The sequence below is a fragment of the Amblyomma maculatum genome, chromosome 1, assembly GCF_055883805.1.
Source record: "Amblyomma maculatum isolate TAMU_Amacu chromosome 1, ASM5588380v1, whole genome shotgun sequence".
NCBI lineage: Eukaryota > Metazoa > Arthropoda > Arachnida > Ixodida > Ixodidae > Amblyomma > Amblyomma maculatum.
Genome location: NC_139344.1, coordinates 177,642,460 through 177,659,497, shown reverse-complemented (window position 1 = coordinate 177,659,497; position 17,038 = coordinate 177,642,460).

The window sequence follows — 17,038 nt, the reverse complement described above, 5'->3', positions numbered from 1 at the left end:
TGCCGGAGCGGGCGGATGCTGCTATGACCGAGGATGAAAATTGAGCACTCCCAATAAACAGCTTGGCCCGCTGGCTGTGCCTCGGTGTTTCGTTCTTCCCTGCCACGGATGTTGTCAGAGCTAGCGGCGAGGCGTTTGGCTCTGAGAGCAGAGCCCGAGGACCGTGAGAACCCCCCTACACACACATATATATATAGGGTCATTCCATGCGAAACGTCTCAAGCCCCAAAATCGACCATCCCCAATTCTCATGAAAAAAATTGGGGCAATTGCCGATAGTGTGAATAACGTTTTGGTAAAAAAAAATGTGGTGAAGAAAATTTTTTGCTTCAGGTAAGCGACTTTCGAAGTTTTCGCGAACACGTAAAAGCAGCTTGCAATTAAATATTTTTAAATCAGGTGCGAAAGCAGATACAATAACAAATTATATTTTATATTATCGAATATATGTTTTTTTTTTAATGTAACTTCATAACTGCCCCGATATAAGCCTATTCTGCGTCTCCTTGATTCAATAAAGAAGCGAAAAATTGCGCATATTCAGTATTTTTTTTATCACAAACTTCGTTCATGTTTCTGTCGCAATAAATTTTCACAGCGTTCACCTTTTAGTAGAGGTGATACCAAAAATAATTTAGACTTTCTTTAAGAAGTACGTTTTGGGAAAATCAGTCCCAAAGTTGGAAAAAAGCGACCCCTTTGTTAAATTGAAAGATAAATAAGCCTAAAGGCCTTCGAGATAAAAATGCGTGGCATGGCTCATAAACACGCAAACTTCTCGGCTTACAATCCATAACTTTTTGCTTTAGTAAATTTTGTCTTGCGTGCGAAAAAAAAAATTTTGAAGTTCACAATCAGTGTCACTGGTCAGCACTGCAAAACAGTGGTTTTACTGCATAAAAACTACGCGCCACAGCACAATTTCAGAGGGCTTATAAACGGTCGATCCAATATATGTGGGTGAATGATAAAATGGCAGTGCAGTCGCCATTTACTCTATTGAAATTTTTTTTTACACTGTAATAGCATTTTAATAATATAAATTTGTGTGAAGAAAGCAAACCGTGAACGATGTGAGGTCTTCATCTAGACAGGAGAATCATCAGACTCGAGAAACATTCTGCATGGCGCTGATTGATTAGGACAAGCTGTCGGGCTAGTTGGTTTTCCATAGTTATAGCAGCGCGTAGCCGGACAAGGACGAAGATGGAGGAACACGTAAGACGCAGAGGCGCTGAAACAGCAACTTTATTTTTGGAAGTCAGCCAACCATGTCATATATATATATATACCAGAGAGAAACGCCCATTAGAGGAACAAAATCTAGACACGTGGCGAAAACCGGTGCAACAAAATCAAACACGAGTATAAAAAATCGATAAATCTAAATGCCTAACACACGACTGACATGATACAGTGACATAACATGATAATAGTGGCCGTAGTGAAAGTGCGTGAAAAATCAACAAAAATTCCCTGTCTTTAACAAGCAACAATGGCTAAAAAAGGTGGATGCGCAGAAAACATTTTTTTATATAAGAACTTGTTTAAAAAACCGCAGATAAAGTTATGAGATGAACAAAAAATAATAAGTAAGTTAAACATGAAAAAAGAAGAGAGATAGATGCAAATGTTGAAACAAAATTGAAAGCCAACAATTAACACTGCAAAACAAAGTCAGTCATATTGTTTAATTCATTGTTGGTTTTTTGTTTTGCAGTGATAATTGTTGGCTTTCAATTTTGTTTCAACATTTGCATCTATCTCTCTTCTTTTTTCATGTTTAACTTACTTATTATTTTATTGTATCTGCTTCTGCACCTGATTTAAAAATGTATAACTGCAAGCAGCTTTTGCGTGTTCGCAAAAACTTCGAAATTCGCTTACGGGGAAAAAAAAAAAAATCTTCGCCAAAGTACCACAACAATATTCACACGATCGACGATTGCCCCAAACGTTTTCAAGAGAATCGGTGATGGTCGCTTTTGGGGCTTGGGACATTTTGCGTGGAATGACCCTATATATATATATATATATATATATATATATATATATATATATATATATATATATATATATATATATACCAAGTGGCCAAGCTAACTTGTGCCAAGGGTTATATAATTCAAATTTGAGGTAGGCCAGATAAACCATTTGCATGCAGCTGCCAGTGGTCTTGCACACCACAGGCAATTTTTATAGCAAAAGCTTAGCATAGCTAGAAGCTGAGCTACGCTGGACTAGGTACGCGCATTTCACTGGTGCCTCCAAAAGGCCTTTACTGTGCATGCGCCGTTACCATGGAAACTGGTTCAGCCGGACCGAGCGCGACGGCCGCCCGACCACCGGCTCCTCCGCCGCGCGGCGCGTGACGTGGCACAAGCCGCTACTGCGCATGCGCCGTACCCACAGAAAATAGCTGCGCGTTCTACAGGTATAGTGTTCTAGAATTCTACAGGTGTTCCGCTGCTGCGATCGTTTCAGAGAGGATAGCACATCCCAGCAGATGCGCGCGTTAGCACGGATAGGAGCAGAGGGTAGTTTTCGCACTGGGCATGCTCGCGCCGCCGCGGAGAGCTGACCGAGTGGAGCAGGAAAGGGTCTGCCGGCATCGCATGCGTAGTGCAATGAAAGTGGATTCCGCCTGCAACGGCGTAATTTCGAACACCTGGGGGTCTTAAACGTGCAATGACATCGCACAGTACACGGGCGCCTCTCCATTTCACCTCCATAAAAACGCAGCTGCCAGCAGTCGGCTCCGCAGCCGGACATGGTCCTGCAGCAGCTTTCGCTCCACATTCGGTTCATCAGCGTTGAACCTCTCTATTTTTTGTTTCGGAATAATTATTTATTAATTAGGTTAATTTATATAACCTTTAGACACTTAGTTATTTACAAAAAAGAGCCCATTCAGAAACCTCTATTCTATGTATTTGCGATAAAGAGATTCGCACGTGTGTCTTTTCTGAGTTCCAAAGAAAGCTCGCAAAATGCAAAAACAATCACGTGGCGACTGCATTAGCACCACACGATTGTGCTGAAGGAACCAAAATCATCCGCTGTCATCAATTGATGGCCCAGTTCCAGCGTTACGCTGCAGCCTGCTCCGCCAGTTCGCCGCGCTCGCTGCAACTTGTACTGTCACATGCACCAACTGCCTCCCGCGGGAGAAGAAAGCACCGCCGCAGACATATCGGCCTGCCGCTGCAAACGGGACCATGCAGCCACGGCGGCATTCACTATAGCTAAAGTTGAGAGCAGAGCAATTATGGCGCATGAATTGGCTAGTCACATTAATTTTTTTTTTAATTTGCGGGTTTTCTTGCAGCTCGGGGGAAAAATATACACGTTCGGCTTTTTTTTTTTTTATCGCAAATAAATGGAATGGGGGTTTCTGAAGTTGGCCTCAAACTAACTTTGCAAATCAGATTAGTTGTCTAAAGTCAATGTTATATAAATTAGAAAAATTAACCTAACTAATGAATTATTTCTAAAAACAACATTGCCTGTGGTGTGTATGCAATTATTTTCCTGGCCTATCTCAAATATTTACCTTTCTAATCCTTGGCCACATTAGCTGGAATACCTGGTATATACGTGCAGGGTGTCCCAGATTACCCCCCCCCCCCCCCCTAAGCTCAAGGATTAAAAAATAAAACATCTGAAGTAGGCCTCTTGAATATAGATGTCAGCCGTCCTGCGCACCATAGGCAATTTTGTAGCGAAGGCTACACTACGCTACCCTAGAGCATTTCGCTGGTGCCTGGGTGCCTGAAAGATCGCCAACTCGGGCCCTTCCTTTCATGTGGGAGGGTGACAGTAGAATCAGCCTGCCATGACATTTGAATTTACGTTACCTCTATACCACACACGCATGGTTAAAGCGGGACTTTATTTGTGGGCTGGTAGCTTCCTCTATCGCGTCATACACTAAAGGCGGGGCTTAAGTCTGAAGTCGTGCGCAGGCGAGGAGAGGAGGAGAAAGGTAGTTTCCGCATTGCGCATGCGCATGCCGCCGCGGAGAGCTGACCGAGTGGAACAGGAAAACGTCTGCCGGCATCGCATGCTCACGGCATAAAAGTGGATTCTGCCTAGAACGCCGGTGAACTTTGCTGCGTTCAACGGAACGCTAGTTGTGTTCGATGCTATGCTCGGTCACCCGCAGCCGGAGTTTTCGCTCCACATTCGGTTAAGTAGCTTTGAACCACTCTTATTTTATTTGGGTTTGCAATTAATTTAATAATTAAATTGATTTTTTTAAATTGGTTTGGTTTGGTTTGTGGGGTTTAACGTCCGAAAGCGACTCAAGCTATGAGAGACGCCGTAATGGAGGACTCCGGAAATTTCGACCACCTGGGGTTCTTTAACGTGCACTGACATCGCACAGCACATGGACGCCTTGCTTTTCGCCTCCATCGCAAAGCGGGCGCCGAGGCCGGGATTCGATCCCGCATCCTTGGGAACAGTAGTCGAGCGCCGTAACTACTGCGCCACCCCGGCGGGGCTGATTTTTAAAAATAAAAAAATGTAGAATCTACACTGTGGAATCTACACTGCAGAAATGTGAAAGCCTAAGCGCGTCTGGTGTACACGGTGCATCACGTTTGCACTAATTGTCATTATATCAACTCAATGCACCGTCATTATTGTTGCTAATGTCATCACTGTCATTATAACTAATTGTAGCGTCATTGTCGTAGCTATATATCATCCCCACGGTAGACGAGTAGAATTATGATGCGCATTCCACGATCTCGGGCGTGGCTCTGTTGGTTAAAGCCAAGGAGGTTTAAAAAATTGCTGGAGCGGAGGTCGTCTATGCCTACCAATGGGCGGCGGTGAAGCCGCGCCGCGCGCGCGGCGGCCATGTTGCCATAGGCAAGAAACAGGTGGGTGCCGCAGCGCGCGCTGGCTGCGTTTCCCCGCCGTGGTTTCTACAAATTATCGCGAGCACTGAGGGGGAAGTAATGAACAATAAGAGGCGAAATGGCAGACAACAATGCAATTAACTTCATTTATTACTTTCGGCGTTCTCGTTAAAAGTACGAGCACTGATGGAAGGCCCGGCTCACTGGTTTTTAAAAATAATGAGCCTCGTAAGAGCAGACCTCATTTTTTCGGCACTCATTTCCCTGTTTCTTTTGTCATGTGATGGAGCCTGATGCTTATATAGAGCTCGGCCACTTTCTTACACAGGATATATATGTGATTGTCCAGAGCATCACAGTCAAGAATGTGCTCATCGAGACTTGAAAACCACTCCTTCTCTGGCAACAAGCTCAGGATTTCCAAAACCAAGTGCTTTGACTTTGCGTGCACATACTTCAAATTTTGGCACTCAGCTTCCAGTCGTCGTAAATCCTTCTCAGCAGCAGTACAAATCTCCACCACGTCCTGCGAAGGCGAAACAAGCCGACCTCGGCTCTTTTTCCTTACTAGGGGTGGTTGCTCATCTGCTTGCAGAGCTACAATACATTCCTCACAACTGCTCGCCTCGGCCACCTTTTTGGCAACAAAGCCTGCAATGTAAGGCACCACACGGTCTACACGGTGTGTGTAGTCGTGGTCCTCTGGCTGTATAATTGGAGACCGCCTTGCTGCAGTCACAGCTGTACCCACACTTTCTTGAAGGGCTGCTGTCCCATTCAGAATGGAGACTATGTCCTGTGCGCAGTTGCCACTGCTCGAAGATCGCACTTCAGTTTGCACCAGGAGTGGCTTGTATGAGGCCACGAACTGCGCTGCGGTCGGGTTGTTGTTAAAACCACCTCGTCCACGAATGCACCCGAAGAGCGTTTCCTCGTGGTCTTGACTCATTTTATGAGTCAGGATGTACTTGAGACTCCCATGGCCGACTAACTCGTCAAACATTTTTTCCGTGCTTTCTATGCTCACGAGGAAGCCAGCAAATCCAGTCTTCTTCGGACTTTCTAATATTGGTCGCCCCTTTGGGTCTTTCACAGCCATTATGTAGGCTTTGGCCTTGCAGAAGAAAAGCTTTCAGCAGGCTTCATTTTTCTTGCTCAATGGTGCCTTGAATGACTTGGCCAGTCGGTTCCTTGAGTTCAGTATGTCGAAGAGCTGGTCAAAACTTCTTATAAATTTTGCAGTAGCACTTGCACCTTTGAACTCGGGCAACTTCAGCTCATTCTCACAGAACTCTAGAGCGTCAGCAACTGACGAACTAAGTGCCTGGACTGCAAGCCTCACCTTCATTTTCTGCTTTTCCCATTTCACATGGACACTCGTCAGTTTGTTGCCCAGCCGCAGCCCTTCTTTTCGTTGGAGGGCTTCAAGGGCTTTTATGTATGCCCACTTCACGTAGTTTCCATCACCATCAAACAAATGACTGAAGGTTGCCAATGAATTGCGGATGAGCTTGACCATGTGACAAGCATCGAAGATTATATACACTTTTTTGTTAGAGTCACAAGGATTCTCAAGGCACGTGGAAAAGTTCTCAGAGTATGGTCGGAGGTCTGCACCAAGCAACTTCGCCATGGTGATGTTTGATGCAGCGCCATCGAATGTCAGTTCAACAACCTCGACGCATATTAGCGTTAGCTTTCCGATGCACTGTTTCGTTAGCTCGGCCCTCTCTGCTCCTGTCAATGAATCAAATAAAAAATACCCAACTGGCAACTTCAATCGCAAGTTCAAGCCAACAAGCATGTACACACACGCATTCTTGGCTTCAGGCAGGCTGTCATCGTGCATTCCAGTGCCAAAGTGCACGTATCCAACAACTTTGTCACCCACAAGCTCAACATGTTTCCGGATTGACATGTCATCGACAATCAAAGTACAGTACAGTGTCTCCGTGCGGCTTCGCACAAGCTTTTCTAAGAAAGACAGTGGTTCAGCTGTGAAGCCAAGATCCCCGTTGATGGAACTGTACCACTCTCGTATAGTGCGCTCTGCTGGCAGTGCTCCATTAAACTTCGAGCGTACATACTCATAAGCTGACGGAGAATAGAAGTGCAGCTTTAACGCAAACGCTCTCAGTTCGGAGGGGTACGCGCCTTTCTGGTCTTTTCCTGCCCTGTTAAGGAGTTGTTGAATATCCGGAGAAAAGGCTGCACTGAAAACCTCCATGCCCTCCTCAGACATTAGCTTTTGGTCTTTGATAGCCCTTATTATCTCTTGAGCAGTCTCGTTCTTTTTCGTCAATCTCCGCTTGCTCTGCTGCAGCGTTTTGATCTTCTTCTTGAGCTGTGATATTTCCTCTTCAGAAGCATGTAGCCTTTCTTTGTAATGTTGCTTTGTAGGTGATGCAACAGCCATATCTTCAACAGCACTGGTAACTGCGATGCCTTCGTCGGCCGGAGGGCTCCGGGGCTTCGGTGGTGGTCGCTTTCTTTTCAGCTGGAACGAAAGTTGCAAACCGTTTTAAACCACCTCCTTTTACTCGCTGCATTCGCGTAAAGCAAGCACAAATATAAGAGCAAAAAGCACACATGCAAGACAGAACACCTGCTTTTATGCTGCTGAAACATACGCCAGTTAACAGCTCGTAGTTGCGAGCAAAGGTTTTAGACAACACAGCAATCGACGGCGGAAGCTAGGAAGTCAAATCAATTTTATTTCAGCGAATAACAAACTGTGGTTTCTTTTCCTACTCGCTCTTCGCACCCGCGACATCAGTGAACACTAGAAGGTCGAGTACTCATCGGCTTTTGCAGGGGCTGTGGAAATGCGGCAAACACGCTCGGACAACTTCCCGGTCGCAGCCGCGTTGTCTGCCCGGTCCGGTCGAAACAAACCGGCGTGAAGTGCGCCGAACATAAGTGATCCCCGTCTTTTGGTTGCCAGCCTTCCCGCCGCACAGCCCGCTCCCACATGCTTCGCACATTTGGGTCCTTGGGAAACCTGATTAGAAAAAAATGGTGCCCGTCAGACATGAAATATGTGGCGTACTGCGAGCTGTCGGCATGCCCTGCAACATGCAGATATGTTTTTAATACGCTCAAAATGCGCTACTTACAAGCGAAACGATATCCCAGAATCCTTTTTCGTTCGGTTTGTGCAGCCGTACGCAACGCACGATGACACCATTCTCGTTTACAACGCCCGGACGACCCCACGCTCACTACGCTTCGCGGCGGAAGGCAAGGCCCGCGCGTTCTGCCTATGGCAAGATGGCGGCGCACGGCTTCAGCTCAGGGGCGCCCCCTCCGCTCCAGCAAGTTTTATTTGAACCTCCTTGGTTAAAGCACTCGGCTGGGAATCCAAGGGGTGGAAGTCCAATTCCCGGTGAAGACAGAATTTTTATTTTTTGATGACGTCATCATGGCGTCATTTGATTCAGAGCTATAGTGTGACCGGAAGAACGAACGCTGACAGTATGAGCCATTGAAGGCTTTCGAATTAGTAAATATCGACTTTATACAATAAATGTGACTTGTCGAGTTGAGAGCACATTTAGGAACCCGAATAACACTTATTTGCGATAAAGAAAGCCTCACGTATATTTTTTTTTGCACTGAATCATTGCATGCACTGAATCACAAAGAAAGATTGCAATATAAATAATAATAATAATAATAATAATAATAATAATAATAATAATAATAATAATAATAATAATAATAATAATAATAATAATAATAATAATAATAATAATAATAATAATAATAATAATAATAATAATAATAATAATAATAATAATCAATCTTTATCCAATGTGCGCAGGAACAACCATGTGGTCTTCGTGCTGCAGCACAAATAAAAAAAAGAAACAAAAATGAAAATGAACAAACATGTTTACACACACAGAGAACACAAAAGAAGAAATAATACATGAAATGAAACTGAAACGAAAAGTATCACGGAAAGAAAGCAATCAATGAGTACCATCACTTATATACACAATGAGATAATTCTTGAAAAAAAAAAAAAGAACGGTAGAGAGAAAAACAACAACAAATAACTGTCATTGATTATAGCAATATAGAAATATACATAAAATAAACAATCATTCCAGGCGCAACAAGTGCGTGGTACTTAAAACACAGGCTAGAAATCCCGAATAATACAATAAAGAAGTAGAATTGAACATGGGACAGTATATAAAGTTTAAAGTTGAAATATAAGTAAGAAACGGATAAAAAGCAGTTCTAGATACAGACAGCATTGAACAGGAGAAAAAGCAAAAAGTGAAGTAAATACAATATTAAGGCTAGAAAGTGGGAGTTATATGTGATAATGTACTATTTAGAATACAACGCTACGAACATCCAATGTAAATGAACAAAGCGAGTTTTGGAAGATGTCAAGGTGAGGACAAAAAGAGTTAAATAACCACTGCATCCTGTCCAGAGGGGAGTGGGAATGAAGAGGAGAAACTTGAAATGGTCTGAATTCCCTCATGCTCTTTCGCGGAACGCGCAGTAGGATGTACTCTAAGAGCTGAGGGCACATAATGTGGCCATGAAGGAGTTTGTACAGATATATGATATCAAGTCTGATACGACGGCAGTGAAGAGAAGGAAGATTCAGTTGGGCGCTCCTGGTGGAGCGAGAGGGGGAAGTTGCGCAAGGAAAGCGATAATGAAATATCCGTAAAAAAGATTTTTTGTACTCTGTCAACCTTGTCCAAGTTCGATTTGCAAGTGCCATTCCAAACAACCGACGCGTACTCCAAGAGCGGCAAGCATATGGACAGGTACAGTTTTAGGAACGGAAGTGGAGTATGGAACTCTCTCGAAAGTCTGCAAACGAATCCGAGTGTGCGCATAGCCCGCTGAGCAATGCGGTTAGTGTAAGAGGAGAAGCTGAGGGTGCGGTCAAAAAGTACACCAAGGTCATTAATTTCATCAACCCTGTCTAACAGCACAGAATTCACAGAATAATGGTAGAGAAAGCTATGTGTTTTACGAGTAAAGGATACAACCCTAATTTTGGAAGAATTGAGGGTAAGTCGATTCTTCGCACACCAATCAGAAAAAGCAGATATGTCCGATTACAACAACAAGCAATCTTGAAATGTATTACCTTTAATTTTTATATCATCAGCATAAAGAAGAAACGTGGGATTCTTTATCGCCGAGGAAACATCATTAATAAAAACGGAGAAGAGCAGCGGGCCTAGTACTGACCCTTAGGAACTCCACTCGTTGTAGGGTAAACGAAAGAAGTCTGTCCATTGACACTGACAAAGCAAAAGCGATCAAGGAGATAGTTGCGTAGGAGTGCTACAAGTGAGACTTCAACGCCAGATAGTAGAAGTTTTTCAAGAAGTAGTGAGTGAGTAACAACGTCGAAAGCTTTGCTCATATCACAGTACACAATGTCAACCTGACCCCTCTGAAGTACTGCTGCAGAGGCATACGTCATAAACGTGACTAGGTTGGTAGAAGTAGAGCGACCCGACATGAAGCCATGTTGATTCGGTACTATGATATGTTTGAGATGGAAGGAAAGTACGTTGTGCAAAGCTAACTCGAAAAGCTTAGAGGTTGCACATAGAAGAGAAATCGGACGATAAATGGAAACATCAGATTGGTTTCCAGACTTGAAGACAGGAAACACGCGTGCCATTTTCCACACGCGAGGAAAGGCAGCATTTTTTAAACAGTTATTAAATATGGCAGTCAGAACTGGTACAAAGATATAACTCAAGGCTTTTATTATGGCGGCTGGAATGCCATCAGGTCCAGGAGACAAAGATGGTCTCAGACGCTTAAGACTCTCAGTTATCAACTCCTCGTCAAAGAGAATGGAATTAGATAGTGCACCAGATGGGAGGCAAACGGAATCACAATGTGGATGTTTGTAAACGGAGGAAAAATGTTGGGCAAAACTGTCGGCAACATCCCGAATTTCCGAACCCTGAGAGTCAGCTAAGCTGATACTTAAATCTGATTTAATGGAACGCTTGCGAACGTAACGCCAGAACTGACTAGGATGATTTGAGGCACTCCTCTCTAAAGACTCAAGGTAGGAGTCGTAGTCCCGCTTGTATAAGCGTTTGCAAAGAGAACGCACACGGCAAAACTCATCTGCCCAATTGTGAAACCCAGGGCGTTTCGCTTTACGATGGGCCCGTTCCTTGAGTTTTAACGCCGTTATTAGTTCCTTTGAAAACCAGGAAGGGAACTTCCTACGCGTAGGAGTATGCAAAGGTATGTACCGACGCATACCATCAAGAACTATTTCTGTAAAGCGACTGACTTGTCCATCTGAATCATTAATGTCATTTAAAAGGGACCAGTCGACGGAAGAGAAGAAATTGAAAAGACCGACATAATCACCACGTGCATACGCGAAACGGGGCGAATTCCTCACCCGATCTGAATTAGTAGAAGGTGAGGCAGAGGCAGCAGTAGTAACTAGAAGCGGAGGGTGAAATTTGTCACAGCGAGTCAGCGCTATGTCTGAACTCGAGACTCGAACACTTTCAAAATTCGATAGAAAGATGTCAAGAATATTACCACAGCAGTTTTCAATGAAATTGTGTTGCTGCAAAGAGTTAAAGGCTATAAAATCAAGTACAGCGTTACACGTACTTAATATGTAATGATTGGTGTGAGAAGAAATAAATGAGTTCCAGTTGATACCAGGAGTATTAAAGTCGCCTAAAATAAGAAGTTTGTGTTTGCTATGACTGGTTATAACATGTTCGATTGAGAGCAGAACATCATCATAGGCTGGAGGAGGAAGATTCGGAGGAATGTAGAAAGCTGCAAGTAAAAGTTTTTCATGTCGATTTAAAGAGAGCTCAAGCCACACACATTCTTCAACAGTTTCCAGATCGGAACGTCGAACACACTTCACAAAACTGTCAATAGCAATGAGCACTCCACCTCCTCTTGATTTAGGCCCTGTTTCAGGGCGGTCGCTACGAAAAACAGAGTAATTATTTGGAAAGAAATCATTGGAAGGAATGTCACTTGACAGCCAGGTTTCGGTAACCACAACAGCGGTATAGCAACAGGACAAGACGCTAGAAAAAAAATTCAGATTCCTTAGTCCGAAGACCTCGGGCGTTTTGATAATAAATGTCCAAATTAGGGGCCACTGCAATTTTGCGTCTGTGCAGAGGGATGAAGCATATCGTCGTAAAGTTATAATAATAATAATAATAATAATAATAATAATAATAATAATAATAATAATAATAATAATAATAATAATAATAATAATAATAATAATAATAATAATAATAATAATAATAATAATAATAATAATAATAATAATAATATTTATTTATTTATTGTGCGCAGGAACAACCATGTGGTCTTCGTGCTGCAGCACGAAATAAAATGCACACACAAGTTTTATACACACAGATAGAACACGAAAGAAGTAATAAATATCACACGAAATAAAACTGAGACGAGATGGGCAACGGAGAGCAAGAAATCAATTGATAGCATATCTTGTATACACGATGGGAGAATTGGAGAGCATATAACGAAAAAAAAACGATAGATAAAGGCTAACAAACAAGTGTTGTCGACAGAGACGCCACGCACGTTCGGCCCACGGACGGAATGCGCGCAGACCCTCTCCGGGGTCCCGCCTCGGACTCGACGGGTGGTGCTCTGCTCCGCGCTGCGAAGTGGCTCTCGGACTACACAAGCAAATAACTGTCATTGACTATAGTAATATAGAAATATACATAAAATAAACATACAGTCCAGGTGCAACAAGTGTGTAGTACCTTAAACACAGGCTAGAAATACAGGGAAATACAATAAAGAAATAGAATTGAACGCGGGACAGTAAGATTAGAATATAAAGTTTAAATAAGAAACGGATAAAAAGCATTTCAAGATGCAAACAGCATAGAAAAGGAGAAAAAGCAATAAGTGAAGTAAATACAATATTTAGGCTAGAAAATGGAAGTTATATGTGATAAAGTACTTTCAAAATACAACGCTACGAACGTCCAATATAAATGAAGAGAGTGAGTTTTGGAAGATGTTAATGTGAAGACAAAACGAGTTGAACAACCTCTGCATTCGGTTCAGAGGGCAATCAATCAATCAATCAATCAATCAATCAATCAATCAATCAATCAATCAATCAATCAATCAATCAATCAATCAATCAATCTTTATTTAATGTGCGCAGAAACAACCATGTGGTCTTGGTGCTGCAGCACAAAAAATTGACAATGCACACACAAGTTTTACACACACAGATAGAACACAAGAGAAGAAACAAATATCATATGAAATGCAACTGAGACGAAAAGTGTCACGGAAAGAAAGAAATTAATGAGTAGCATGTCTTATATAGACAGTCAGAGAATTATAGAGCACATCATGAAAAAAAAAACAATAGATAGAGAAAAAAAAGCAAATAACTGACATTGATTATAGTAATATAGAAATATACATAAAATAAACAAACATTCCAGGCACAACAAGTGCGTGGTACTTAAAACACAGGCTAGAAATACAGGGAAATACAATAAAAGTATAGAATTGAACGCGGGACAGTAAGATTCGAAAATAAAGTTTAAAGGTAAAATATAAATTAGAAACGGATAAATAGCAGTACAATATACAGACAGCATTGAACAGGAGAAAAAGCAAAGAGTGAAGTAAATACAATATTAAGGCTAGAAAGTGGGGGTTATATGTGATAATGTACTATTTAGAATACAACGCTACGAACATCCAATGTAAATGAACAGAGCGAGTTTTGGAAGATGTCAAGGTGAGGGCAAAAAGAGTTAAATAACCACTGCATCCTGTCCAGAGGGGAGTGGGAATGGAGAGGAGAAACTTGAAATGGTCTGAATTCCCTCATGCTCTTTCGCGGAACGCGCAGTAGGATGTACTCTAAGAGCTGAGGGCACATAATGTGGCCATGAAGGAGTTTGTACAGAAATATGATATCAAGTCTGATACGACGGCAGTGAAGAGAAGGAAGATTCAGATGGGCGCTCCTGGTGGAGCGAGAGGGGCAAGTTGCGCGAGGAAAGCGATAATGAAATATCCGTAAATTTTTTTTTGTACTCTGTCAACCTTGTCCAAGTTCGATTTGCAAGTGCCATTCCAAACAACCAACGCATACTATAAGAGCGGCAAGCATACGGACAGGTACAGTTTTAGGAACGGAAGTGGAGTATGGAACTCTCTCGAATGTCTACAAACGAATCCGAGTGTGCGCATAGTCCGCTGAGCAATGCGTTTTGTGGGAGAGGAGAAGCTGAGGGTGCGGTCAAAAAGTACACCAAGGTCATTAATTTCATCAACCCTGTCCAACAGCACAGAATTCACAGAATAATGGTAGAGAAAGCTATGTGTTTTACGAGTAAAGGACACAACCCTAGTTTTGGAAGAATTGAGGGTAAGTCGATTCTTCGCACACCAATCAGAAAAAGCAGATATGTCCGATTGCAACAACAAGCAATCTTGAAAAGAATGTATTACCTTGAATATTTTTATATCATCAGCATAAAGAAGAAACGAGGAGTTCTTTATCGCCGAGGAAACATCATTAATAAAAACGGAGAAGAGAAGCGGGCCTAGTACTGAACCTTGAGGAACTGCACTCGTTGCAGGGTAAACGAAAGAAGTCTGTCCATTGACACTGACAAAGCAGAAGCGATCAAGGAGATAGTTGCGTAGGAGGGCTACGAGTGAGACTACATAGACTTCGTCTAAACGTGGCTTTCACGCGCAAGTATACTGACATTTAATTGGACAGATGGACTCACCGGAATGTTCAAATTGTGGCATCCCAGAGACTGTGGACCATGTATTATTGGTGTGCCCAGCGTATGCGAACGAAAGAAATGTGCTAGCTGCTTCCTTGAAGCGTTTAGACAAGAGGCCTCTGTCGGAGGAACTGCTGCTGGGCGCTTGGCAGGACAAGGGGAAGGGCGTCCAGGCAGTGCGTGCTCTTTGCCGTTATTTGAGCGCCAGCGGACTTGATTCGCGCTTGTAAAGCAAGCTGCAGTGTCTGTATATATATTTCATATGCCTTCTCCCACATCGTCACCCATAATGACCTTCTTTCTTCTCTCCTTCCCCTTCCCCAGTGCAGAGCAGCAGGTCAGATTTGAATTATTCGGGCCAACCTCTCTGCCTTTTCCTCTCAATAAATCTATCTATCTATTCAACGCCAGAGAGTAAAAGTTTTTCAAGAAGTAGTGAGTGAGTAACAACGTCGAAAATGTCCCTCATATCACAGTACACAGTGTCAACCTGACCCCTCTGAAGGACTGCTGCAGAGGCATACGTCATAAACGTGACTAGGTTGGTAGAAGTAGAGCGACCCGACATGAAGCCATGTTGATTCGGTACTATGATATGTTTGAGATGGAAGGAAAGTACGCTGTGCAAAGCTAATTCGAAAAGCTTAGAGGTTGCACATAGAAGAGAAATCGGACGATAATTGGAAACATCAGATTTGTTTCCAGACTTGAAGACAAGAAACACGCGTGCCATTTTCCACACGCGGAAAATGCATAATAATAATAATAATAATAAAATAATAATAATAATAATAATAATAATAATAATAATAATAATAATAATAATAATAATAATAATAATAATAATAATAATAATAATAATAATAATAATAATAATAATAATAATCAGCCGGACTATACCCACTGTATTGCCGAAGGCCTCTCCCATTTTCCTCCAATTAACCCGGTCTTGTGCTAACTGCATCCACTTGACCCCTGCAAATTTCTTAACCTCATCCAGCCACCTAATTTTCTGCCACCCCCTGCTACGCTTACTTTTCATTGGAATCCAATTGGTTATTCTTCGAGGCCATCGGTTGTCCTCTCTTCGCGCTACATGTCCTGCTCATGCCCATTTCTTCTTAATTTTCACTAGCATGCCAGTAACTTGAGTTATTCCTCTGACCCACTCTGCACGCTTCCTATCTCTTAACTTAAATAGAAACCTTTTCTTAACCTCCATGTTTCAACCCAATAGGCGAGTACCGGCAGGGTGCAACTGTTATACGCTTTCCTCTTGAGTGATACCGGTAAGCTGCTAGTCATAAAGTTTGAGTACCTTCCAAATACGCTCTATTCTAATCTTATTCTCCTAGCTATATCCCTTTCGTGGTCCGAACCTGCGGTCACTACCTATCCTAAATAAACATTTGAAATCACATCTAAAGTAAATATTAATTAATTTTGAAACATTATTTTAATTACTAATAATTATTTGCAAACAAAAATAGCATGTGGTGTGCAAGACGGCTGGCTGATGTATGCAAGTGGTTTACTTGGCCTACCTCAATTCTTTATTTTTAGCCCCTGACTAGACACCCTGCAAACAGACCGACAGACAGACAGACAGACAGACAGACAGACAGACAGACAGACAGACAGACAGACAGACAGACAGACAGACAGACAGACAGACAGACAGACAGACAGACAGACAGACAGACAGACAGACAGACAGACAGACACACACACACACACACACACACACACACACACACACACACACACACACACACACACACACACACACACACACACACACACACACACACACACACACACACACACACACACACACACACACACACACACACACACACACACACACACACACACACACACACACACACGCGCACGCACGCACGCGCACACACGCACACGTACACACACACACTCACGCACGCACGCACGCACGCGCACACACGCACACGTACACACACACACGCGCGCACGCACACACACACACACACGCACGCACGCACACACACACACACACGCACGCACGCACACACACGCACGCACACACACATATATATATATACATGTAGTTCAGTTTGCAGAGCGCAATAACTTACGAATCATGAATACCTTCTTCAGCAAACGGAAGAACCGGAAATGGACATGGAAAAGTCCGAACGGGGAGACTAAAAATGAAATTGATGTGTTCATAATGTGTTCAACCCCCGCCATTATGCAAGATGTAGAGGTAATCGGGAAAGTGCGATGCAGTGACCACAGGATGGTGAGGTCCCGAATTAGCCTAAATCGGAAGAAGGAACGCAACAGATTAGTAAGAAAGAAACCCATCAACGAATTAGCGGTGAG